The 21,248-nt window shown below is 25.1% G+C and overlaps 35 non-coding genes and 6 pseudogenes across 35 annotated transcripts; all 41 read right to left on the bottom strand.

The window, feature by feature from the left end:
- Positions 1–133: 133 nt before the first annotated feature.
- LOC145754151 (U6 spliceosomal RNA) lies at positions 134–242 on the bottom strand. The gene has a single exon (XR_014284056.1). It is a non-coding gene; the product is annotated as a U6 spliceosomal RNA (small nuclear RNA).
- A 429-nt stretch (positions 243–671) lies between these two features.
- Positions 672–780, bottom strand: LOC145754168 (U6 spliceosomal RNA). Its single transcript, XR_014284072.1, has one exon. It is a non-coding gene; the product is annotated as a U6 spliceosomal RNA (small nuclear RNA).
- A 437-nt stretch (positions 781–1,217) lies between these two features.
- On the bottom strand, positions 1,218–1,326 carry LOC145754001 (U6 spliceosomal RNA). The gene has a single exon (XR_014283914.1). It is a non-coding gene; the product is annotated as a U6 spliceosomal RNA (small nuclear RNA).
- A 441-nt stretch (positions 1,327–1,767) lies between these two features.
- Positions 1,768–1,876, bottom strand: LOC145754139 (U6 spliceosomal RNA). The gene has a single exon (XR_014284045.1). It is a non-coding gene; the product is annotated as a U6 spliceosomal RNA (small nuclear RNA).
- Positions 1,877–2,305: 429 nt separating this feature from the next.
- On the bottom strand, positions 2,306–2,414 carry LOC145754167 (U6 spliceosomal RNA). The gene has a single exon (XR_014284071.1). It is a non-coding gene; the product is annotated as a U6 spliceosomal RNA (small nuclear RNA).
- A 441-nt stretch (positions 2,415–2,855) lies between these two features.
- On the bottom strand, positions 2,856–2,964 carry LOC145754110 (U6 spliceosomal RNA). The gene has a single exon (XR_014284018.1). It is a non-coding gene; the product is annotated as a U6 spliceosomal RNA (small nuclear RNA).
- A 442-nt stretch (positions 2,965–3,406) lies between these two features.
- On the bottom strand, positions 3,407–3,515 carry LOC145754043 (U6 spliceosomal RNA). Its single transcript, XR_014283953.1, has one exon. It is a non-coding gene; the product is annotated as a U6 spliceosomal RNA (small nuclear RNA).
- Positions 3,516–3,958: 443 nt separating this feature from the next.
- LOC145754224 (U6 spliceosomal RNA) lies at positions 3,959–4,058 on the bottom strand (annotated as a pseudogene).
- Positions 4,059–4,129: 71 nt separating this feature from the next.
- On the bottom strand, positions 4,130–4,238 carry LOC145754125 (U6 spliceosomal RNA). Its single transcript, XR_014284032.1, has one exon. It is a non-coding gene; the product is annotated as a U6 spliceosomal RNA (small nuclear RNA).
- Positions 4,239–4,681: 443 nt separating this feature from the next.
- LOC145754078 (U6 spliceosomal RNA) lies at positions 4,682–4,790 on the bottom strand. The gene has a single exon (XR_014283987.1). It is a non-coding gene; the product is annotated as a U6 spliceosomal RNA (small nuclear RNA).
- A 438-nt stretch (positions 4,791–5,228) lies between these two features.
- Positions 5,229–5,337, bottom strand: LOC145754000 (U6 spliceosomal RNA). The gene has a single exon (XR_014283913.1). It is a non-coding gene; the product is annotated as a U6 spliceosomal RNA (small nuclear RNA).
- Positions 5,338–5,776: 439 nt separating this feature from the next.
- LOC145754165 (U6 spliceosomal RNA) lies at positions 5,777–5,885 on the bottom strand. The gene has a single exon (XR_014284070.1). It is a non-coding gene; the product is annotated as a U6 spliceosomal RNA (small nuclear RNA).
- Positions 5,886–6,322: 437 nt separating this feature from the next.
- On the bottom strand, positions 6,323–6,431 carry LOC145753998 (U6 spliceosomal RNA). The gene has a single exon (XR_014283912.1). It is a non-coding gene; the product is annotated as a U6 spliceosomal RNA (small nuclear RNA).
- Positions 6,432–6,874: 443 nt separating this feature from the next.
- LOC145754011 (U6 spliceosomal RNA) lies at positions 6,875–6,983 on the bottom strand. The gene has a single exon (XR_014283924.1). It is a non-coding gene; the product is annotated as a U6 spliceosomal RNA (small nuclear RNA).
- Positions 6,984–7,416: 433 nt separating this feature from the next.
- Positions 7,417–7,553, bottom strand: LOC145754223 (U6 spliceosomal RNA; annotated as a pseudogene).
- A 34-nt stretch (positions 7,554–7,587) lies between these two features.
- Positions 7,588–7,696, bottom strand: LOC145754124 (U6 spliceosomal RNA). Its single transcript, XR_014284031.1, has one exon. It is a non-coding gene; the product is annotated as a U6 spliceosomal RNA (small nuclear RNA).
- Positions 7,697–8,139: 443 nt separating this feature from the next.
- Positions 8,140–8,248, bottom strand: LOC145754077 (U6 spliceosomal RNA). The gene has a single exon (XR_014283986.1). It is a non-coding gene; the product is annotated as a U6 spliceosomal RNA (small nuclear RNA).
- A 438-nt stretch (positions 8,249–8,686) lies between these two features.
- LOC145753996 (U6 spliceosomal RNA) lies at positions 8,687–8,795 on the bottom strand. The gene has a single exon (XR_014283911.1). It is a non-coding gene; the product is annotated as a U6 spliceosomal RNA (small nuclear RNA).
- Positions 8,796–9,234: 439 nt separating this feature from the next.
- On the bottom strand, positions 9,235–9,343 carry LOC145754164 (U6 spliceosomal RNA). The gene has a single exon (XR_014284069.1). It is a non-coding gene; the product is annotated as a U6 spliceosomal RNA (small nuclear RNA).
- A 437-nt stretch (positions 9,344–9,780) lies between these two features.
- On the bottom strand, positions 9,781–9,889 carry LOC145753995 (U6 spliceosomal RNA). Its single transcript, XR_014283910.1, has one exon. It is a non-coding gene; the product is annotated as a U6 spliceosomal RNA (small nuclear RNA).
- A 433-nt stretch (positions 9,890–10,322) lies between these two features.
- Positions 10,323–10,459, bottom strand: LOC145754221 (U6 spliceosomal RNA; annotated as a pseudogene).
- A 34-nt stretch (positions 10,460–10,493) lies between these two features.
- On the bottom strand, positions 10,494–10,602 carry LOC145754123 (U6 spliceosomal RNA). Its single transcript, XR_014284030.1, has one exon. It is a non-coding gene; the product is annotated as a U6 spliceosomal RNA (small nuclear RNA).
- A 443-nt stretch (positions 10,603–11,045) lies between these two features.
- On the bottom strand, positions 11,046–11,154 carry LOC145754076 (U6 spliceosomal RNA). The gene has a single exon (XR_014283985.1). It is a non-coding gene; the product is annotated as a U6 spliceosomal RNA (small nuclear RNA).
- A 438-nt stretch (positions 11,155–11,592) lies between these two features.
- Positions 11,593–11,701, bottom strand: LOC145754021 (U6 spliceosomal RNA). The gene has a single exon (XR_014283933.1). It is a non-coding gene; the product is annotated as a U6 spliceosomal RNA (small nuclear RNA).
- Positions 11,702–12,140: 439 nt separating this feature from the next.
- On the bottom strand, positions 12,141–12,249 carry LOC145754163 (U6 spliceosomal RNA). Its single transcript, XR_014284068.1, has one exon. It is a non-coding gene; the product is annotated as a U6 spliceosomal RNA (small nuclear RNA).
- Positions 12,250–12,686: 437 nt separating this feature from the next.
- Positions 12,687–12,795, bottom strand: LOC145753994 (U6 spliceosomal RNA). Its single transcript, XR_014283909.1, has one exon. It is a non-coding gene; the product is annotated as a U6 spliceosomal RNA (small nuclear RNA).
- A 443-nt stretch (positions 12,796–13,238) lies between these two features.
- LOC145754127 (U6 spliceosomal RNA) lies at positions 13,239–13,347 on the bottom strand. Its single transcript, XR_014284034.1, has one exon. It is a non-coding gene; the product is annotated as a U6 spliceosomal RNA (small nuclear RNA).
- Positions 13,348–13,776: 429 nt separating this feature from the next.
- On the bottom strand, positions 13,777–13,885 carry LOC145754019 (U6 spliceosomal RNA). The gene has a single exon (XR_014283931.1). It is a non-coding gene; the product is annotated as a U6 spliceosomal RNA (small nuclear RNA).
- A 428-nt stretch (positions 13,886–14,313) lies between these two features.
- LOC145754099 (U6 spliceosomal RNA) lies at positions 14,314–14,422 on the bottom strand. Its single transcript, XR_014284007.1, has one exon. It is a non-coding gene; the product is annotated as a U6 spliceosomal RNA (small nuclear RNA).
- A 438-nt stretch (positions 14,423–14,860) lies between these two features.
- Positions 14,861–14,973, bottom strand: LOC145754180 (U6 spliceosomal RNA; annotated as a pseudogene).
- Positions 14,974–15,415: 442 nt separating this feature from the next.
- On the bottom strand, positions 15,416–15,524 carry LOC145754234 (U6 spliceosomal RNA). The gene has a single exon (XR_014284119.1). It is a non-coding gene; the product is annotated as a U6 spliceosomal RNA (small nuclear RNA).
- Positions 15,525–15,967: 443 nt separating this feature from the next.
- LOC145754063 (U6 spliceosomal RNA) lies at positions 15,968–16,076 on the bottom strand. The gene has a single exon (XR_014283973.1). It is a non-coding gene; the product is annotated as a U6 spliceosomal RNA (small nuclear RNA).
- Positions 16,077–16,504: 428 nt separating this feature from the next.
- LOC145754097 (U6 spliceosomal RNA) lies at positions 16,505–16,613 on the bottom strand. The gene has a single exon (XR_014284005.1). It is a non-coding gene; the product is annotated as a U6 spliceosomal RNA (small nuclear RNA).
- Positions 16,614–17,051: 438 nt separating this feature from the next.
- On the bottom strand, positions 17,052–17,164 carry LOC145754179 (U6 spliceosomal RNA; annotated as a pseudogene).
- Positions 17,165–17,607: 443 nt separating this feature from the next.
- Positions 17,608–17,716, bottom strand: LOC145754115 (U6 spliceosomal RNA). The gene has a single exon (XR_014284023.1). It is a non-coding gene; the product is annotated as a U6 spliceosomal RNA (small nuclear RNA).
- A 429-nt stretch (positions 17,717–18,145) lies between these two features.
- On the bottom strand, positions 18,146–18,254 carry LOC145754018 (U6 spliceosomal RNA). Its single transcript, XR_014283930.1, has one exon. It is a non-coding gene; the product is annotated as a U6 spliceosomal RNA (small nuclear RNA).
- A 428-nt stretch (positions 18,255–18,682) lies between these two features.
- LOC145754096 (U6 spliceosomal RNA) lies at positions 18,683–18,791 on the bottom strand. Its single transcript, XR_014284004.1, has one exon. It is a non-coding gene; the product is annotated as a U6 spliceosomal RNA (small nuclear RNA).
- A 438-nt stretch (positions 18,792–19,229) lies between these two features.
- Positions 19,230–19,342, bottom strand: LOC145754178 (U6 spliceosomal RNA; annotated as a pseudogene).
- Positions 19,343–19,784: 442 nt separating this feature from the next.
- Positions 19,785–19,893, bottom strand: LOC145754222 (U6 spliceosomal RNA). Its single transcript, XR_014284117.1, has one exon. It is a non-coding gene; the product is annotated as a U6 spliceosomal RNA (small nuclear RNA).
- Positions 19,894–20,336: 443 nt separating this feature from the next.
- Positions 20,337–20,445, bottom strand: LOC145754062 (U6 spliceosomal RNA). The gene has a single exon (XR_014283972.1). It is a non-coding gene; the product is annotated as a U6 spliceosomal RNA (small nuclear RNA).
- A 428-nt stretch (positions 20,446–20,873) lies between these two features.
- On the bottom strand, positions 20,874–20,982 carry LOC145754095 (U6 spliceosomal RNA). The gene has a single exon (XR_014284003.1). It is a non-coding gene; the product is annotated as a U6 spliceosomal RNA (small nuclear RNA).
- Between the last annotated feature and the right edge of the window lie 266 nt (positions 20,983–21,248).

The following is a 21,248-nucleotide window of genomic DNA, read 5'->3' as shown; positions in this document are numbered from 1 at the left end:
ATTTTATTTATCAAATAAATGTAGTGTGCTTTTATATTATGTTGTAACGATTATCGCCTAAACTTGGTTAAATTTTCATTTAGAAATCACAGATTTGTTTTTTAAATTAAAAAAATTCTTTTTCAACGGTAATAAAAATATGGAACGCTTCACGATTTTGCGTGTCATCCTTGCGCAGGGGCCATGCTAATCTTCTCTGTATCGTTCCAATTTTAGTATATGTACCGCTATTAAGCAAGTACGTTTACCTTGGTAAATAAAGTCACATTTAATCAAAAGCACTTTTAAAATCTTCGCTTTGTTACAGACGCAAATTCTATACTTGCGACCATCACAAGTGTTTGGAGGAATTTTATTGTTTTTATTATTAAAACTCATTTTTTTCTTTATCATGTGATGTCAATAAAATTGTTATTGTCTTATTATCTGTTTTGTTTTATATAATTTTTTTACTTATAGCTTTTTTTGTACAACTTTAATAATACATTTTTGTTTAAATTTTTTTTTAACTTATTTATTATCAAAGAATTTTAAACAATATTTTATTTATCAAATAAATGTAGTGTGCTTTTATATTATGCTGTAACGATTATCGCCTAAACTAGTTAAATTTTCATTTAGAAATCACAGATTTGTTTTTTAAATTAAAAAAACTCTTTTTCAACGGTAATAAAAATATGGAACGCTTCACGAATTTGCGTGTCATCTTTGCGCAGGGGCCAAGCTAATCTTCTCTGTATTGCTCCAATTTTAGTATATGTACCGCTATTAAGCAAGTACGGTTACCCTAGTAAATAAAGTCACATTTAATCAAAAGCACTTTTAATATCTTCGGTTTGTTACAGACGAAAATTCTATACTTGCGACCATCACAAGTGTTTGGAGGAATTTTATTGTTTTTATTATTAAAACTCATGTTTTTCTTTATCATGTGATGTCAATAAAATTGTTATTGTCTTAGTATCTGTTTTGTTTGATATAATTTTTTTCAATATTTTTACTTATAGCTTTTTTGTACAATTTTAATAATACATTTTTGTTTAAATTTTTTTTTAACTTATTTAATATCAAATAATTTTAAACCATAATTTATTTATCAAATAAATCTAGTTTGCTTTTATATTATGCTGTATCGAGTATCGCCTAAATAGTTAAATTTTCATTTAGAAATCACAGATTTGTTTTTTAAATTAAAAAAACTCTTTTTCAACGGTAATAAATATATGGAACGCTTCACGATTTTGCGTGTCATCCTTGCGCAGGGGCCATGCTAATCTTCTCTGTATCGTTCCAATTTTAGTATATGTACCGCTATTAAGCAAGTACGTTTTCTTTGGTAAATAAAGTCACATTTAATCAATAGCACTTTTAATATCTTCGCTTTGTTACACACGAAAATTCTATACTTGCGACCATCACAAATGTTTGGAGGAATTTTATTGTTTTTATTATTAAAACTCATTTTTTTCTTTATCATGTGATGTCAATAAAATTGTTATTGTCTTAGTATCTGTTTTGTTTAAATAAATTTTTTCAATTTTTTTACTTATATTTTTTTTTGTACAATTTTAATAATAAATTTTTGTTTAAATTTTTTTTTAACTTATTTATTATCAAAGAATTTTAAACCATATTTTATTTATCAAATAAATCTAGTTTGTTTTTTTATATTATGCTGTAACGATTATCGCCTAATCTTAGTTAAATTTTCATTTAGAAATTACAGATTTGTTTTTTAAATTAAAAAAACTCTTTTTCAACGGTAATAAAAATATGGAACGCTTCACGATTTTGCGTGTCATCCTTGCGCAGGGGCCATGCTAATCTTCTCTGTATCGTTCCAATTTTAGTATATGTACCGCTATTAAGCAAGTACGTTTACCTTGGTAAATAAAGTCACATTTAATCAAAAGCACTTTTAAAATCTTCGCTTTGTTACAGACGCAAATTCTATACTTGCGACCATCACAAGTGTTTGGAGGAATTTTATTGTTTTTATTATTAAAACTCATTTTTTTCTTTATCATGTGATGTCAATAAAATTGTTATTGTCTTAGTATCTGTTTTGTTTTATATAATTTTTTTACTTATAGCTTTTTTTGTACAACTTTAATAATACATTTTTGTTTAAATTTTTTTTTAACTTATTTATTATCAAAGAATTTTAAACAATATTTTATTTATCAAATAAATGTAGTGTGCTTTTATATTATGCTGTAACGATTATCGCCTAAACTAGTTAAATTTTCATTTAGAAATCACAGATTTGTTTTTTAAATTAAAAAAACTCTTTTTCAACGGTAATAAAAATATGGAACGCTTCACGAATTTGCGTGTCATCTTTGCGCAGGGGCCAAGCTAATCTTCTCTGTATTGCTCCAATTTTAGTATATGTACCGCTATTAAGCAAGTACGGTTACCCTAGTAAATAAAGTCACATTTAATCAAAAGCACTTTTAATATCTTCGGTTTGTTACAGACGAAAATTCTATACTTGCGACCATCACAAGTGTTTGGAGGAATTTTATTGTTTTTATTATTAAAACTCATTTTTTTCTTTATCATGTGATGTCAATAAAATTGTTATTGTCTTAGTATCTGTTTTGTTTGATATAATTTTTTTCAATATTTTTACTTATAGCTTTTTTGTACAATTTTAATAATACATTTTTGTTTAAATTTTTTTTTAACTTATTTAATATCAAATAATTTTAAACCATATTTTATTTATCAAATAAATCTAGTTTGTTTTTTTATATTATGCTGTAACGATTATCGCCTAATCTTAGTTAAATTTTCATTTTGAAATTACAGATTTGTTTTTTAAATTAAAAAAACTCTTTTTCAACGGTAATAAAAATATGGAACGCTTCACGATTTTGCGTGTGATCCTTGCGCAGGGGCCATGCTAATCTTCTCTGTATCGTTCGAATTTTAGTATATGTACCGCTATTAAGCAAGTACGTTTTCTTTGGTAAATAAAGTCACATTTAATCAATAGCACTTTTAATATCTTCGCTTTGTTACACACGAAAATTCTATACTTGCGACCATCACAAATGTTTGGAGGAATTTTATTGTTTTTATTATTAAAACTCATTTTTTTCTTTGTCATGTGATGTCAATAAAATTGTTATTGTCTTAGTATCTGTTTTGTTTTATATAAATTTTTTCAATTTTTTTACTTATAGCTTTTTTTGTACAATTTTAATAATACATTTTTGTTTAAATTTTTTTTTAACTTATTTATTATCAAAGAATTTTAAACCATATTTTATTTATCAAATAAATCTAGTTTGTTTTTTTATATTATGCTGTAACGATTATCGCCTAATCTTAGTTAAATTTTCATTTAGAAATTACAGATTTGTTTTCTAAATTAGAAAAACTCTTTTTCAACGGTAATAAAAATATGGAACGCTTCACGATTTTGCGTGTCATCCTTGCGCAGGGGCCATGCTAATCTTCTCTGTATCGTTCCAATTTTAGTATATGTAACGCTTTTAAGCAAGTACGTTTACCTTGGTAAATAAAGTCACAATTAATCAAAAGCACTTTTAAAATCTTCGATTTGTTACAGACGCAAATTCTATACTTGCGACCATCACAAGTATTTGGAGGAATTTTATTGTTTTTATTATTAAAACTCATTTTTTTCTTTATCATGTGATGTCAATAAAATTGTTATTGTCTTAGTATCTGTTTTGTTTTATATAAATTTTTTCAATTTTTTTACTTATAGCTTTTTTTGTACAATTTTAATAATACATTTTTGTTTAAATTTTTTTTTAACTTATTTATTATCAAAGAATTTTAAACCATATTTTATTTATCAAATAAATCTAGTTTGTTTTTTTATATTATGCTGTAACGATTATCGCCTAATCTTAGTTAAATTTTCATTTAGAAATCACAGATTTGTTTTTTCAAATTAAAAAAATTCTTTTTCAACGGTAATAAAAATATAGAACGCTTCATGATTTTGCGTGTCATCCTTGCGCAGGAGCCATGCTATAGTTTGTTTTTTTATATTATGCTGTAACGATTATCGCCTAATCTTAGTTAAATTTTCATTTAGAAATCACAGATTTGTTTTTTCAAATTAAAAAAATTCTTTTTCAACGGTAATAAAAATATAGAACGCTTCATGATTTTGCGTGTCATCCTTGCGCAGGAGCCATGCTAATCTTCTCTGTACTGTTCCAATTTTCGTATATGTACCGCTATTAAGCAAGTACGTTTACCTTGGTAAATAAAGTCACATTTAATCAAAAGCACTTTTAATATCTTCGCTTTGTTACAGACGCAAATTCTATACTTGCGACCATCACAAGTGTTTGGTGGAATTTTATTGTTTTTATTATTAAAACTCATTTTTTTCTTTATCATGTGATGTCAATAAAATTGTTATTGATTTAGTATCTGTTTTGTTTTATATAATTTTTTTCAATTTTTTTACTTATAGCTTTTTTTGTACAATTTTAATAATACATTTTTGTTTAAATTTTTTTTTAACTTATTTATTATCAAAGAATTTTAAACCATATTTTATTTATCAAATAAATCTAGTTTGTTTTTTTATATTATGCTGTAACGATTATCGCCTAATCTTAGTTAAATTTTCATTTAGAAATCACAGATTTGTTTTTTCAAATTAAAAAAATTCTTTTTCAACGGTAATAAAAATATAGAACGCTTCATGATTTTGCGTGTCATCCTTGCGAAGGGGCCATGCTTATCTTCTCTGTATTGTTCCAATTTTAGTATATGTACCGCTATTAAGCAAGTACGTTTACCTTGGTAAATAAAGTCACATTTAATCAAAAGCACTTTTAATATCTTCGCTTTATTACACACAAAATTTCTATACTTGCGACCATCACAAGTGTTTGGAGGAATTTTATTGTTTTTATTATTAAAACTCATTTTTTTCTTTATCATGTGATGTCAATAAAATTGTTATTGTCTTAGTATCTGTTTTGTTTGATATAATTGTTTTCAATATTTTTACTTATAGCTTTTTTGTACAATTTTAATAATACATTTTTGTTTAAATTTTTTTTTAACTTATTTAATATCAAATAATTTTAAACCATAATTTATTTATCAAATAAATCTAGTTTGCTTTTATATTATGCTGTATCGATTATCGCCTAAACTAGGTAAACTTTCATTTAGAAATCACAGATTTGTTTTTTAAATTAAAAAAACTCTTTTTCAACGGTAATAAATATATGGAACGCTTCACGATTTTGCGTGTCATCCTTGCGCAGGGGCCATGCTAATCTTCTCTGTATCGTTCCAATTTTAGTATATGTACCGCTATTAAGCAAGTACGTTTACTTTGATAAATAAAGTCACATTTAATCAAAAGCACTTTTAATATCTTCGCTTTGTTACACACGAAAATTCTATACTTGCGACCATCACAAATGTTTGGAGGAATTTTATTGTTTTTATTATTAAAACTCATTTTTTTCTTTATCATGTGATGTCAATAAAATTGTTATTGTCTTAGTATCTGTTTTGTTTTATATAAATTTTTTCAATTTTTTTACTTATAGCTTTTTTTGTACAACTTTAATAATACATTTTTGTTTAAATTTTTTTTTAACTTATTTATTATCAAAGAATTTTAAACAATATTTTATTTATCAAATAAATGTAGTGTGCTTTTATATTATGCTGTAACGATTAGCGCCTAAACTAGTTAAATTTTCATTTAGAAATCACAGATTTGTTTTTTAAATTAAAAAAACTTTTTTTCAACGGTAATAAAAATATGGAACGCTTCACGAATTTGCGTGTCATCTTTGCGCAGGGGCCAAGCTAATCTTCTCTGTATTGCTCCAATTTTAGTATATGTACCGCTATTAAGCAAGTACGGTTACCCTAGTAAATAAAGTCACATTTAATCAAAAGCAATTTTAATATCTTCGGTTTGTTACAGACGAAAATTCTATACTTGCGACCATCACAAGTGTTTGGAGGAATTTTATTGTTTTTATTATTAAAACTCATTTTTTTCTTTATCATGTGATGTCAATAAAATTGTTATTGTCTTAGTATCTGTTTTGTTTGATATAATTTTTTTCAATATTTTTACTTATAGCTTTTTTGTACAATTTTAATAATACATTTTTGTTTAAATTTTTTTTTAACTTATTTAATATCAAATAATTTTAAACCATAATTTATTTATCAAATAAATCTAGTTTGCTTTTATATTATGCTGTATCGAGTATCGCCTAAATAGTTAAATTTTCATTTAGAAATCACAGATTTGTTTTTTAAATTAAAAAAACTCTTTTTCAACGGTAATAAATATATGGAACGCTTCACGATTTTGCGTGTCATCCTTGCGCAGGGGCCATGCTAATCTTCTCTGTATCGTTCCAATTTTAGTATATGTACCGCTATTAAGCAAGTACGTTTTCTTTGGTAAATAAAGTCACATTTAATCAATAGCACTTTTAATATCTTCGCTTTGTTACACACGAAAATTCTATACTTGCGACCATCACAAATGTTTGGAGGAATTTTATTGTTTTTATTATTAAAACTCATTTTTTTCTTTATCATGTGATGTCAATAAAATTGTTATTGTCTTAGTATCTGTTTTGTTTGATATAAATTTTTTCAATTTTTTTACTTATAGTTTTTTTTGTTCAATTTTAATAATACATTTTTGTTTAAATTTTTTTTTAACTTATTTATTATCAAAGAATTTTAAACCATATTTTATTTATCAAATAAATCTAGTTTGTTTTTTTATATTATGCTGTAACGATTATCGCCTAATCTTAGTTAAATTTTCATTTAAAAATTACAGATTTGTTTTTTAAATTAAAAAAAACTCTTTTTCAACGGTAATAAAAATATGGAACGCTTCACGATTTTGCGTGTCATCCTTGCGCAGGGACCATGCTAATCTTCTCTGTATCGTTCCAATTTTAGTATATGTACCGCTATTAAGCAAGTACGTTTACCTTGGTAAATAAAGTCACATTTAATCAAAAGCACTTTTAAAATCTTCGCTTTGTTACAGACGCAAATTCTATACTTGCGACCATCATAAGTGTTTGGAGGAATTTTATTGTTTTTATTATTAAAACTCATTTTTTTCTTTATCATGTGATGTCAATAAAATTGTTATTGTCTTAGTATCTGTTTTGTTTTATATAATTTTTTTACTTATAGCTTTTTTTGTACAACTTTAATAATACATTTTTGTTTAAATTTTTTTTTAACTTATTTATTATCAAAGAATTTTAAACCATATTTTATTTATCAAATAAATCTAGTTTGTTTTTTTATATTATGCTGTAACGATTATCGCCTAATCTTAGTTAAATTTTCATTTAGAAATCACAGATTTGTTTTTTCAAATTAAAAAAATTCTTTTTCAACGGTAATAAAAATATAGAACGCTTCATGATTTTGCGTGTCATCCTTGCGCAGGGGCCATGCTATAGTTTGTTTTTTTATATTATGCTGTAACGATTATCGCCTAATCTTAGTTAAATTTTCATTAAGAAATCACAGATTTGTTTTTTCAAATTAAAAAAATTCTTTTTCAACGGTAATAAAAATATAGAACGCTTCATGATTTTGCGTGTCATCCTTGCGCAGGAGCCATGCTAATCTTCTCTGTACTGTTCCAATTTTCGTATATGTACCGCTATTAAGCAAGTACGTTTACCTTGGTAAATAAAGTCACATTTAATCAAAAGCACTTTTAATATCTTCGCTTTGTTACAGACGCAAATTCTATTCTTGCGACCATCACAAGTGTTTGGTGGAATTTTATTGTTTTTATTATTAAAACTCATTTTTTTCTTTATCATGTGATGTCAATAAAATTGTTATTGATTTAGTATCTGTTTTGTTTTATATAATTTTTTTCAATTTTTTTACTTATAGCTTTTTTTGTACAATTTTAATAATACATTTTTGTTTAAATTTTTTTTTAACTTATTTATTATCAAAGAATTTTAAACCATATTTTATTTATCAAATAAATCTAGTTTGTTTTTTTATATTATGCTGTAACGATTATCGCCTAATCTTAGTTAAATTTTCATTTAGAAATCACAGATTTGTTTTTTCAAATTAAAAAAATTCTTTTTCAACGGTAATAAAAATATAGAACGCTTCATGATTTTGCGTGTCATCCTTGCGAAGGGGCCATGCTTATCTTCTCTGTATTGTTCCAATTTTAGTATATGTACCGCTATTAAGCAAGTACGTTTACCTTGGTAAATAAAGTCACATTTAATCAAAAGCACTTTTAATATCTTCGCTTTGTTACACACAAAATTTCTATACTTGCGACCATCACAAGTGTTTGGAGGAATTTTATTGTTTTTATTATTAAAACTCATTTTTTTCTTTATCATGTGATGTCAATAAAATTGTTATTGTCTTAGTATCTGTTTTGTTTGATATAATTGTTTTCAATATTTTTACTTATAGCTTTTTTGTACAATTTTAATAATACATTTTTGTTTAAATTTTTTTTTAACTTATTTAATATCAAATAATTTTAAACCATAATTTATTTATCAAATAAATCTAGTTTGCTTTTATATTATGCTGTATCGATTATCGCCTAAACTAGGTAAACTTTCATTTAGAAATCACAGATTTGTTTTTTAAATTAAAAAAACTCTTTTTCAACGGTAATAAATATATGGAACGCTTCACGATTTTGCGTGTCATCCTTGCGCAGGGGCCATGCTAATCTTCTCTGTATCGTTCCAATTTTAGTATATGTACCGCTATTAAGCAAGTACGTTTACTTTGATAAATAAAGTCACATTTAATCAAAAGCACTTTTAATATCTTCGCTTTGTTACACACGAAAATTCTATACTTGCGACCATCACAAATGTTTGGAGGAATTTTATTGTTTTTATTATTAAAACTCATTTTTTTCTTTATCATGTGATGTCAATAAAATTGTTATTGTCTTAGTATCTGTTTTGTTTTATATAAATTTTTTCAATTTTTTTACTTATAGCTTTTTTTGTACAACTTTAATAATACATTTTTGTTTAAATTTTTTTTTAACTTATTTATTATCAAAGAATTTTAAACAATATTTTATTTATCAAATAAATGTAGTGTGCTTTTATATTATGCTGTAACGATTAGCGCCTAAACTAGTTAAATTTTCATTTAGAAATCACAGATTTGTTTTTTAAATTAAAAAAACTTTTTTTCAACGGTAATAAAAATATGGAACGCTTCACGAATTTGCGTGTCATCTTTGCGCAGGGGCCAAGCTAATCTTCTCTGTATTGCTCCAATTTTAGTATATGTACCGCTATTAAGCAAGTACGGTTACCCTAGTAAATAAAGTCACATTTAATCAAAAGCACTTTTAATATTTTCGGTTTGTTACAGACGAAAATTCTATACTTGCGACCATCACAAGTGTTTGGAGGAATTTTATTGTTTTTATTATTAAAACTCATTTTTTTCTTTATCATGTGATGTCAATAAAATTGTTATTGTCTTAGTATCTGTTTTGTTTGATATAATTTTTTTCAATATTTTTACTTATAGCTTTTTTGTACAATTTTAATAATACATTTTTGTTTAAATTTTTTTTTAACTTATTTAATATCAAATAATTTTAAACCATAATTTATTTATCAAATAAATCTAGTTTGCTTTTATATTATGCTGTATCGAGTATCGCCTAAATAGTTAAATTTTCATTTAGAAATCACAGATTTGTTTTTTAAATTAAAAAAACTCTTTTTCAACGGTAATAAATATATGGAACGCTTCACGATTTTGCGTGTCATCCTTGCGCAGGGGCCATGCTAATCTTCTCTGTATCGTTCCAATTTTAGTATATGTACCGCTATTAAGCAAGTACGTTTTCTTTGGTAAATAAAGTCACATTTAATCAATAGCACTTTTAATATCTTCGCTTTGTTACACACGAAAATTCTATACTTGCGACCATCACAAATGTTTGGAGGAATTTTATTGTTTTTATTATTAAAACTCATTTTTTTCTTTATCATGTGATGTCAATAAAATTGTTATTGTCTTAGTATCTGTTTTGTTTTATATAATTTTTTTACTTATAGCTTTTTTTGTACAACTTTAATAATACATTTTTGTTTAAATTTTTTTTTAACTTATTTATTATCAAAGAATTTTAAACCATATTTTATTTATCAAATAAATCTAGTTTGTTTTTTTATATTATGCTGTAACGATTATCGCCTAATCTTAGTTAAATTTTCATTTAGAAATCACAGATTTGTTTTTTCAAATTAAAAAAATTCTTTTTCAACGGTAATAAAAATATAGAACGCTTCATGATTTTGCGTGTCATCCTTGCGCAGGGGCCATGCTATAGTTTGTTTTTTTATATTATGCTGTAACGATTATCGCCTAATCTTAGTTAAATTTTCATTAAGAAATCACAGATTTGTTTTTTCAAATTAAAAAAATTCTTTTTCAACGGTAATAAAAATATAGAACGCTTCATGATTTTGCGTGTCATCCTTGCGCAGGAGCCATGCTAATCTTCTCTGTACTGTTCCAATTTTCGTATATGTACCGCTATTAAGCAAGTACGTTTACCTTGGTAAATAAAGTCACATTTAATCAAAAGCACTTTTAATATCTTCGCTTTGTTACAGACGCAAATTCTATACTTGCGACCATCACAAGTGTTTGGTGGAATTTTATTGTTTTTATTATTAAAACTCATTTTTTTCTTTATCATGTGATGTCAATAAAATTGTTATTGATTTAGTATCTGTTTTGTTTTATATAATTTTTTTCAATTTTTTTACTTATAGCTTTTTTTGTACAATTTTAATAATACATTTTTGTTTAAATTTTTTTTTAACTTATTTATTATCAAAGAATTTTAAACCATATTTTATTTATCAAATAAATCTAGTTTGTTTTTTTATATTATGCTGTAACGATTATCGCCTAATCTTAGTTAAATTTTCATTTAGAAATCACAGATTTGTTTTTTCAAATTAAAAAAATTCTTTTTCAACGGTAATAAAAATATAGAACGCTTCATGATTTTGCGTGTCATCCTTGCGAAGGGGCCATGCTTATCTTCTCTGTATTGTTCCAATTTTAGTATATGTACCGCTATTAAGCAAGTACGTTTACCTTGGTAAATAAAGTCACATTTAATCAAAAGCACTTTTAATATCTTCGCTTTGTTACACACAAAATTTCTATACTTGCGACCATCACAAGTGTTTGGAGGAATTTTATTGTTTTTATTATTAAAACTCATTTTTTTCTTTATCATGTGATGTCAATAAAATTGTTATTGTCTTAGTATCTGTTTTGTTTGATATAATTGTTTTCAATATTTTTACTTATAGCTTTTTTGTACAATTTTAATAATACATTTTTGTTTAAATTTTTTTTTAACTTATTTAATATCAAATAATTTTAAACCATAATTTATTTATCAAATAAATCTAGTTTGCTTTTATATTATGCTGTATCGATTATCGCCTAAACTAGGTAAACTTTCATTTAGAAATCACAGATTTGTTTTTTAAATTAAAAAAACTCTTTTTCAACGGTAATAAATATATGGAACGCTTCACGATTTTGCGTGTCATCCTTGCGCAGGGGCCATGCTAATCTTCTCTGTATCGTTCCAAATTTAGTATATGTACCGCTATTAAGCAAGTACGTTTACTTTGATAAATAAAGTCACATTTAATCAAAAGCACTTTTAATATCTTCGCTTTGTTACACACGAAAATTCTATACTTGCGACCATCACAAATGTTTGGAGGAATTTTATTGTTTTTATTATTAAAACTCATTTTTTTCTTTATCATGTGATGTCAATAAAATTGTTATTGTCTTAGTATCTGTTTTGTTTTATATAAATTTTTTCAATTTTTTTACTTATAGCTTTTTTTGTACAACTTTAATAATACATTTTTGTTTAAATTTTTTTTTAACTTATTTATTATCAAAGAATTTTAAACAATATTTTATTTATCAAATAAATGTAGTGTGCTTTTATATTATGCTGTAACGATTATCGCCTAAACTAGTTAAATTTTCATTTAGAAATCACAGATTTGTTTTTTAAATTAAAAAAACTCTTTTTCAACGGTAATAAAAATATGGAACGCTTCACGAATTTGCGTGTCATCTTTGCGCAGGGGCCAAGCTAATCTTCTCTGTATTGCTCCAATTTTAGTATATGTACCGCTATTAAGCAAGTACGGTTACCCTAGTAAATAAAGTCACATTTAATCAAAAGCACTTTTAATATCTTCGGTTTGTTACAGACGAAAATTCTATACTTGCGACCATCACAAGTGTTTGGAGGAATTTTATTGTTTTTATTATTAAAACTCATTTTTTTCTTTATCATGTGATGTCAATAAAATTGTTATTGTCTTAGTATCTGTTTTGTTTGATATAATTTTTTTCAATATTTTTACTTATAGCTTTTTTGTACAATTTTAATAATACATTTTTGTTTAAATTTTTTTTTAACTTATTTAATATCAAATAATTTTAAACCATAATTTATTTATCAAATAAATCTAGTTTGCTTTTATATTATGCTGTATCGAGTATCGCCTAAATAGTTAAATTTTCATTTAGAAATCACAGATTTGTTTTTTAAATTAAAAAAACTCTTTTTCAACGGTAATAAATATATGGAACGCTTCACGATTTTGCGTGTCATCCTTGCGCAGGGGCCATGCTAATCTTCTCTGTATCGTTCCAATTTTAGTATATGTACCGCTATTAAGCAAGTACGTTTTCTTTGGTAAATAAAGTCACATTTAATCAATAGCACTTTTAATATCTTCGCTTTGTTACACACGAAAATTCTATACTTGCGACCATCACAAATGTTTGGAGGAATTTTATTGTTTTTATTATTAAAACTCATTTTTTTCTTTATCATGTGATGTCAATAAAATTGTTATTGTCTTAGTATCTGTTTTGTTTGATATAAATTTTTTCAATTTTTTTACTTATAGTTTTTTTTGTTCAATTTTAATAATACATTTTTGTTTAAATTTTTTTTTAACTTATTTATTATCAAAGAATTTTAAACCATATTTTATTTATCAAATAAATCTAGTTTGTTTTTTTATATTATGCTGTAACGATTATCGCCTAATCTTAGTTAAATTTTCATTTAGAAATTACAGATTTGTTTTTTAAATTAAAAAAAACTCTTTTTCAACGGTAATAAAAATATGGAACGCTTCACGATTTTGCGTGTCATCCTTGCGCAGGGGCCATGCTAATCTTCTCTGTATCGTTCCAATTTTAGTATATGTACCGCTATTAAGCAAGTACGTTTACCTTGGTAAATAAAGTCACATTTAATCAAAAGCACTTTTAAAATCTTCGCTTTGTTACAGACGCAAATTCTATACTTGCGACCATCACAAGTGTTTGGAGGAATTTTATTGTTTTTATTATTAAAACTCATTTTTTTCTTTATCATGTGATGTCAATAAAATTGTTATTGTCTTAGTATCTGTTTTGTTTTATATAATTTTTTTACTTATAGCTTTTTTTGTACAACTTTAATAATACATTTTTGTTTAAATTTTTTTTTAACTTATTTATTATCAAAGAATTTTAAACAATATTTTATTTATCAAATAAATGTAGTGTGCTTTTATATTATGCTGTAACGATTATCGCCTAAACTAGTTAAATTTTCATTTAGAAATCACAGATTTGTTTTTTAAATTAAAAAAACTCTTTTTCAACGGTAATAAAAATATGGAACGCTTCACGATTTTGCGTGTCATCCTTGCGCAGGGGCGATGCTAATCTTCTCTGTATCGTTCCAATTTTAGTATATGTACCGCTATTAAGCAAGTACGTTTACCTTGGTAAATAAAGTCACATTTAATCAAAAGCACTTTTAAAATCTTCGCTTTGTTACAGACGCAAATTCTATACTTGCGACCATCACAAATGTTTGGAGGAATTTTATTGTTTTTATTATTAAAACTCATTTTTTTCTTTATCATGTGATGTCAATAAAATTGTTATTGTCTTAGTATCTGTTTTGTTTTATATAATTTTTTTACTTATAGCTTTTTTGTACAACTTTAATAATACATTTTTGTTTAAATTTTTTTTTAACTTATTTATTATCAAAGAATTTTAAACCATATTTTATTTATCAAATAAATGTAGTGTGCTTTTATATTATGCTGTAACGATTATCGCCTAAACTAGTTAAATTTTCATTTAGAAATCACAGATTTGTTTTTTAAATTAAAAAAACTCTTTTTCAACGGTAATAAAAATATGGAACGCTTCACGAATTTGCGTGTCATCTTTGCGCAGGGGCCAAGCTAATCTTCTCTGTATCGTTCCAATTTTAGTATATGTACCGCTATTAAGCAAGTACGTTTACCTTGGTAAATAAAGTCACATTTAATCAAAAGCACTTTTAATATCTTCGGTTTGTTACAGACGAAAATTCTATACTTGCGACCATCACAAGTGTTTGGAGGAATTTTATTGTGTTTATTATTAAAACTCATTTTTTTCTTTATCATGTGATGTCAATAAAATTGTTATTGTCTTAGTATCTGTTTTGTTTGATATAATTTTTTTCAATATTTTTACTTATAGCTTTTTTGTACAATTTTAATAATACATTTTTGTTGAAATTTTTTTTTAACTTATTTAATATCAAATAATTTTAAACCATAATTTATTTATCAAATAAATCTAGTTTGCTTTTATATTATGCTGTATCGATTATCGCCTAAACTAGTTAAACTTTCATTTAGAAATCACAGATTTGTTTTTTAAATTAAAAAAACTCTTTTTCAACGGTAATAAATATATGGAACGCTTCACGATTTTGCGTGTCATCCTTGCGCAGGCAGGGGCCATGCTAATCTTCTCTGTATCGTTCCAATTTTAGTATATGTACCGCTATTAAGCAAGTACGTTTACTTTGGTAAATAAAGTCACATTTAATCAAAAGCACTTTTAATATCTTCGCTTTGTTACACACGAAAATTCTATACTTGCGACCATTACAAATGTTTGGAGAAATTTTATTGTTTTTATTATTAAAACTCATTTTTTCTTTATCATGTGATGTCAATAAAATTGTTATTGTCTTAGTATCTGTTTTGTTTTATATAAATTTTTTCAATTTTTTTACTTATAGCTTTTTTTGTACAATTTTAATAATACATTTTTGTTTAAATTTTTTTTTAACTTATTTATTATCAAAGAATTTTAAACCATATTTTATTTATCAAATAAATCTAGTTTGTTTTTTTATATTATGCTGTAACGATTATCGCCTAATCTTAGTTAAATTTTCATTTAGAAATCACAGATTTGTTTTTTCAAATTAAAAAAATTCTTTTTCAACCGTAATAAAAATATAGAACGCTTCATGATTTTGCGTGTCATCCTTGCGCAGGGGCCATGCTAATCTTCTCTGTATCGTTCCAATTTTAGTATATGTACCGCTATTAAGCAAGTACGTTTACCTTGGTAAATAAAGTCACATTTAATCAAAAGCACTTTTAATATCTTCGCTTTGTTACACACGAAAATTCTATACTTGCGACCATCACAAATGTTTGGAGGAATTTTATTGTTTTTATTATTAAAACTCATTTTTTTCTTTATCATGTGATGTCAATAAAATTGTTATTGTCTTAGTATCTGTTTTGTTTTATATAAATTTTTTCAATTTTTTTACTTATAGCTTTTTTTGTACAATTTTAATAATACATTTTTGTTTAAATTTTTTTTTAACTTATTTATTATCAAAGAATTTTAAACCATATTTTATTTATGAAATAAATCTAGTTTGTTTTTTTATATTATGCTGTAACGATTATCGCCTAATCTTAGTTAAATTTTCATTTAGAAATCACAGATTTGTTTTTTCAAATTAAAAAAATTCTTTTTCAACGATAATAAAATTATAGAACGCTTCATGATTTTGCGTGTCATCCTTGCGCAGGGGCCATGCTAATCTTCTCTGTATTGTTCTAATTTTAGTATATGTACCGCTATTAAGCAAGTACGTTTACCTTGGTAAATAAAGTCACATTTAATCAAAAGCACTTTTAATATCTTCGCTTTGTTACAGACGCAAATTCTATACTTGCGACCATCACAAATGTTTGGAGGAATTTTATTGTTTTTATTATTAAAACTCATTTTTTTCTTTATCATGTGATGTCAATAAAATTGTTATTGTCTTAGTATCTGTTTTGTTTTATATAATTTTTTTACTTATAGCTTTTTTGTACAACTTTAATAATACATTTTTGTTTAAATTTGTTTTTAACTTATTTATTATCAAAGAATTTTAAACCATATTTTATTTATCAAATAAATGTAGTGTGCTTTTATATTATGCTGTAACGATTATCGCCTAAACTAGTTAAATTTTCATTTAGAAATCACAGATTTGTTTTTTAAATTAAAAAAACTCTTTTTCAACGGTAATAAAAATATGGAACGCTTCACGAATTTGCGTGTCATCTTTGCGCAGGGGCCAAGCTAATCTTCTCTGTATCGTTCCAATTTTAGTATATGTACCGCTATTAAGCAAGTACGTTTACCTTGGTAAATAAAGTCACATTTAATCAAAAGCACTTTTAATATCTTCGGTTTGTTACAGACGAAAATTCTATACTTGCGACCATCACAAGTGTTTGGAGGAATTTTATTGTGTTTATTATTAAAACTCATTTTTTTCTTTATCATGTGATGTCAATAAAATTGTTATTGTCTTAGTATCTGTTTTGTTTGATATAATTTTTTTCAATATTTTTACTTATAGCTTTTTTGTACAATTTTAATAATACATTTTTGTTGAAATTTTTTTTTAACTTATTTAATATCAAATAATTTTAAACCATAATTTATTTATCAAATAAATCTAGTTTGCTTTTATATTATGCTGTATCGATTATCGCCTAAACTAGTTAAACTTTCATTTAGAAATCACAGATTTGTTTTTTAAATTAAAAAAACTCTTTTTCAACGGTAATAAATATATGGAACGCTTCACGATTTTGCGTGTCATCCTTGCGCAGGCAGGGGCCATGCTAATCTTCTCTGTATCGTTCCAATTTTAGTATATGTACCGCTATTAAGCAAGTACGTTTTCTTTGGTAAATAAAGTCACATTTAATCAATAGCACTTTTAATATCTTCGCTTTGTTACACACGAAAATTCTATACTTGCGACCATCACAAATGTTTGGAGGAATTTTATTGTTTTTATTATTAAAACTCATTTTTTTCTTTATCATGTGATGTCAATAAAATTGTTATTGTCTTAGTATCTGTTTTGTTTGATATAAATTTTTTCAATTTTTTTACTTATAGTTTTTTTTGTTCAATTTTAATAATACATTTTTGTTTAAATTTTTTTTTAACTTATTTATTATCAAAGAATTTTAAACCATATTTTATTTATCAAATAAATCTAGTTTGTTTTTTTATATTATGCTGTAACGATTATCGCCTAATCTTAGTTAAATTTTCATTTAGAAATTACAGATTTGTTTTTTAAATTAAAAAAAACTCTTTTTCAACGGTAATAAAAATATGGAACGCTTCACGATTTTGCGTGTCATCCTTGCGCAGGGGCCATGCTAATCTTCTCTGTATCGTTCCAATTTTAGTATATGTACCGCTATTAAGCAAGTACGTTTACCTTGGTAAATAAAGTCACATTTAATCAAAAGCACTTTTAAAATCTTCGCTTTGTTACAGACGCAAATTCTATACTTGCGACCATCACAAGTGTTTGGAGGAATTTTATTGTTTTTATTATTAAAACTCATTTTTTTCTTTATCATGTGATGTCAATAAAATTGTTATTGTCTTAGTATCTGTTTTGTTTTATATAATTTTTTTACTTATAGCTTTTTTTGTACAACTTTAATAATACATTTTTGTTTAAATTTTTTTTTAACTTATTTATTATCAAAGAATTTTAAACAATATTTTATTTATCAAATAAATGTAGTGTGCTTTTATATTATGCTGTAACGATTATCGCCTAAACTAGTTAAATTTTCATTTAGAAATCACAGATTTGTTTTTTAAATTAAAAAAACTCTTTTTCAACGGTAATAAAAATATGGAACGCTTCACGATTTTGCGTGTCATCCTTGCGCAGGGGCGATGCTAATCTTCTCTGTATCGTTCCAATTTTAGTATATGTACCGCTATTAAGCAAGTACGTTTACCTTGGTAAATAAAGTCACATTTAATCAAAAGCACTTTTAAAATCTTCGCTTTGTTACAGACGCAAATTCTATACTTGCGACCATCACAAATGTTTGGAGGAATTTTATTGTTTTTATTATTAAAACTCATTTTTTTCTTTATCATGTGATGTCAATAAAATTGTTATTGTCTTAGTATCTGTTTTGTTTTATATAATTTTTTTACTTATAGCTTTTTTGTACAACTTTAATAATACATTTTTGTTTAAATTTTTTTTTAACTTATTTATTATCAAAGAATTTTAAACCATATTTTATTTATCAAATAAATGTAGTGTGCTTTTATATTATGCTGTAACGATTATCGCCTAAACTAGTTAAATTTTCATTTAGAAATCACAGATTTGTTTTTTAAATTAAAAAAACTCTTTTTCAACGGTAATAAAAATATGGAACGCTTCACGAATTTGCGTGTCATCTTTGCGCAGGGGCCAAGCTAATCTTCTCTGTATCGTTCCAATTTTAGTATATGTACCGCTATTAAGCAAGTACGTTTACCTTGGTAAATAAAGTCACATTTAATCAAAAGCACTTTTAATATCTTCGGTTTGTTACAGACGAAAATTCTATACTTGCGACCATCACAAGTGTTTGGAGGAATTTTATTGTGTTTATTATTAAAACTCATTTTTTTCTTTATCATGTGATGTCAATAAAATTGTTATTGTCTTAGTATCTGTTTTGTTTGATATAATTTTTTTCAATATTTTTACTTATAGCTTTTTTGTACAATTTTAATAATACATTTTTGTTGAAATTTTTTTTTAACTTATTTAATATCAAATAATTTTAAACCATAATTTATTTATCAAATAAATCTAGTTTGCTTTTATATTATGCTGTATCGATTATCGCCTAAACTAGTTAAACTTTCATTTAGAAATCACAGATTTGTTTTTTAAATTAAAAAAACTCTTTTTCAACGGTAATAAATATATGGAACGCTTCACGATTTTGCGTGTCATCCTTGCGCAGGCAGGGGCCATGCTAATCTTCTCTGTATCGTTCCAATTTTAGTATATGTACCGCTATTAAGCAAGTACGTTTACTTTGGTAAATAAAGTCACATTTAATCAAAAGCACTTTTAATATCTTCGCTTTGTTACACACGAAAATTCTATACTTGCGACCATTACAAATGTTTGGAGAAATTTTATTGTTTTTATTATTAAAACTCATTTTTTCTTTATCATGTGATGTCAATAAAATTGTTATTGTCTTAGTATCTGTTTTGTTTTATATAAATTTTTTCAATTTTTTTACTTATAGCTTTTTTTGTACAATTTTAATAATACATTTTTGTTTAAATTTTTTTTTAACTTATTTATTATCAAAGAATTTTAAACCATATTTTATTTATCAAATAAATCTAGTTTGTTTTTTTATATTATGCTGTAACGATTATCGCCTAATCTTAGTTAAATTTTCATTTAGAAATCACAGATTTGTTTTTTCAAATTAAAAAAATTCTTTTTCAACCGTAATAAAAATATAGAACGCTTCATGATTTTGCGTGTCATCCTTGCGCAGGGGCCATGCTAATCTTCTCTGTATCGTTCCAATTTTAGTATATGTACCGCTATTAAGCAAGTACGTTTACCTTGGTAAATAAAGTCACATTTAATCAAAAGCACTTTTAATATCTTCGCTTTGTTACACACGAAAATTCTATACTTGCGACCATCACAAATGTTTGGAGGAATTTTATTGTTTTTATTATTAAAACTCATTTTTTTCTTTATCATGTGATGTCAATAAAATTGTTATTGTCTTAGTATCTGTTTTGTTTTATATAAATTTTTTCAATTTTTTTACTTATAGCTTTTTTTGTACAATTTTAATAATACATTTTTGTTTAAATTTTTTTTTAACTTATTTATTATCAAAGAATTTTAAACCATATTTTATTTATGAAATAAATCTAGTTTGTTTTTTTATATTATGCTGTAACGATTATCGCCTAATCTTAGTTAAATTTTCATTTAGAAATCACAGATTTGTTTTTTCAAATTAAAAAAATTCTTTTTCAACGATAATAAAATTATAGAACGCTTCATGATTTTGCGTGTCATCCTTGCGCAGGGGCCATGCTAATCTTCTCTGTATTGTTCTAATTTTAGTATATGTACCGCTATTAAGCAAGTACGTTTACCTTGGTAAATAAAGTCACATTTAATCAAAAGCACTTTTAATATCTTCGCTTTGTTACAGACGCAAATTCTATACTTGCGACCATCACAAATGTTTGGAGGAATTTTATTGTTTTTATTATTAAAACTCATTTTTTTCTTTATCATGTGATGTCAATAAAATTGTTATTGTCTTAGTATCTGTTTTGTTTTATATAATTTTTTTACTTATAGCTTTTTTGTACAACTTTAATAATACATTTTTGTTTAAATTTGTTTTTAACTTATTTATTATCAAAGAATTTTAAACCATATTTTATTTATCAAATAAATGTAGTGTGCTTTTATATTATGCTGTAACGATTATCGCCTAAACTAGTTAAATTTTCATTTAGAAATCACAGATTTGTTTTTTAAATTAAAAAAACTCTTTTTCAACGGTAATAAAAATATGGAACGCTTCACGAATTTGCGTGTCATCTTTGCGCAGGGGCCAAGCTAATCTTCTCTGTATCGTTCCAATTTTAGTATATGTACCGCTATTAAGCAAGTACGTTTACCTTGGTAAATAAAGTCACATTTAATCAAAAGCACTTTTAATATCTTCGGTTTGTTACAGACGAAAATTCTATACTTGCGACCATCACAAGTGTTTGGAGGAATTTTATTGTGTTTATTATTAAAACTCATTTTTTTCTTTATCATGTGATGTCAATAAAATTGTTATTGTCTTAGTATCTGTTTTGTTTGATATAATTTTTTTCAATATTTTTACTTATAGCTTTTTTGTACAATTTTAATAATACATTTTTGTTGAAAT

This window comes from Corella eumyota, chromosome 5, assembly GCF_963082875.1.
Source record: "Corella eumyota chromosome 5, kaCorEumy4.1, whole genome shotgun sequence".
Lineage (NCBI taxonomy): Eukaryota > Metazoa > Chordata > Ascidiacea > Phlebobranchia > Corellidae > Corella > Corella eumyota.
The sequence above is the reverse complement of the archived record's forward strand: the minus strand, read 5'-3'. Positions and strand labels throughout refer to the sequence as shown.